Source organism: Vulpes lagopus, chromosome 15 (genome assembly GCF_018345385.1).
Source record: "Vulpes lagopus strain Blue_001 chromosome 15, ASM1834538v1, whole genome shotgun sequence".
In the NCBI taxonomy this organism is placed as follows: domain Eukaryota; kingdom Metazoa; phylum Chordata; class Mammalia; order Carnivora; family Canidae; genus Vulpes; species Vulpes lagopus.
Genome location: NC_054838.1, coordinates 18754113 through 18755813, shown reverse-complemented (window position 1 = coordinate 18755813; position 1701 = coordinate 18754113).

Here is a 1701-nt window from a genome sequence, read left to right as displayed (position 1 = left end):
GGCAAATGATTTTATTCCAACTGTGAGCTACCATGCACCATGCCATCTTTTTCTTCCTGCTCCAAGTAAGGATGTATGTTGACCCCCGCATGGCAGTCAAATCTGTGATTATCTCCAAAGGGAGTTTAATCTTTCTTTGTGAAACCTCATGTTACGAGAACACAAGGGTTTCCACTCTGGGTCTGCCCCATGGCCCATCAGTCCTGATGTGCCCGGGGAGCCTGCTGACTAACGTTCTCCAGCTACTGCCGGGGATGGACACTTAGAGTGGAGAGGCCAGTCTAGTGCCTCTGAAGCTGGTGACTGAAGAGATGTTGGTGTGGGCCTGAATCAGGGACAGGCAATCAGTTTCTGCCAGGTGAGACTGAGGGGCTCCCAGGCCCACTCTCTGGAGCCCACCGTGGAGACAGCAGGGCAGCAGCCACGCTGGGCAAGGCCTGGGGACTTCACGCAATAGCCATGGCCTCCCACTGCTTTCTCACCTACTCACCAGAATTCCTTCGACTTCATTGGTATTGAATGTGTGCTTCACTGTGAAAATAATGTAAAGATGCTACAGAAAACCAAGAAAAAGTTTTCCCACAACACCGCCCCCCAAAAGTTAGTTGTCATACAATCAGAATTCTACTTCCACTGGACCTTATACCCAACTGAGTTCACAGTCTCAGTGTTAGGACCGGAGGCATTCGTGAATAGAATCTACTAGAGCTCCTCCAGCATAAGATTGGTTCCAAGATGCTGCGCACAAGGAGTTTCTGCAAGAATGTTCTCACTTGGGGAAGGAGGCTGAGTGGCGCAGTGTTGTTTCTGAGCATTTAGGAGGAGGGGTCAGCCGAAGTTCATCTCCTTTGGGGAATGGTTCAAAGACAGTTATTGGAAATAGGAAGAATTAACCTTAAAGATAAGGAGCCATTGTTTGTGACTTTACCAAGCGAGAGGGGAGGGACAGTTAGGGGTCAAGGTCATGTGGAAGACAGATAGAGGGGAACATTTATCTAAGGGGGACAGGGACTTGCAAATACACCCTGGAAAATTCTCTTGCAGGGACCAAGTGCAAACCCAGATCGTCTGACTCCTGGCCAGAGTTCTTCCCATGTCCCCACTTTGGTAGATGATTGAGAAAGAACCATGGGTATGTTGGACCCACCCATGGAAGCATGGAAGGAGAGATTGAGATCATTAAAGGCCTGGATAGCAAAGCAAAAAAAAAAAAAAAAAAAAAGGAAGATTTTACCACTTTGCCCTAGGGATGTACCAAGGCCTGCAGGAATTATGAACTGCTGGCCTGTAGCTACAGGAAGAGGATTCAGCTTCAAGAGATTGCAAAAGCTCAAGGACTTCCTTACAAAAGGAGTTCCATGTCCTGATGGCTTGGCTCTGGGAGCATCACTCTATGGATAGCTATTGTTGTGCCTCTTAATAGAACTCCTCTGAACTCCGTCCTCCAGATTTTTCAGCTGTCAGCCCTGGGACAGCCAGGCCTGTGGCACATTGTACCTCTCTCCCCAAGGGACAGTCAGCCCTGCACACTGGCTATTCAGAGACAGGGGTGTAGCCAAGCTTTCATTTTCCTTGCTGTGCCTTTAAGAGCTACAGGAATGCAGAGAGTCTGGAGGAGGGGTGGGGTCTCCCAACAGGACTTCTGGGAAAAGGATCCTGGGAATTTTTGCCAGAAACTAATCTGAGAGTCCAACTCCAAGA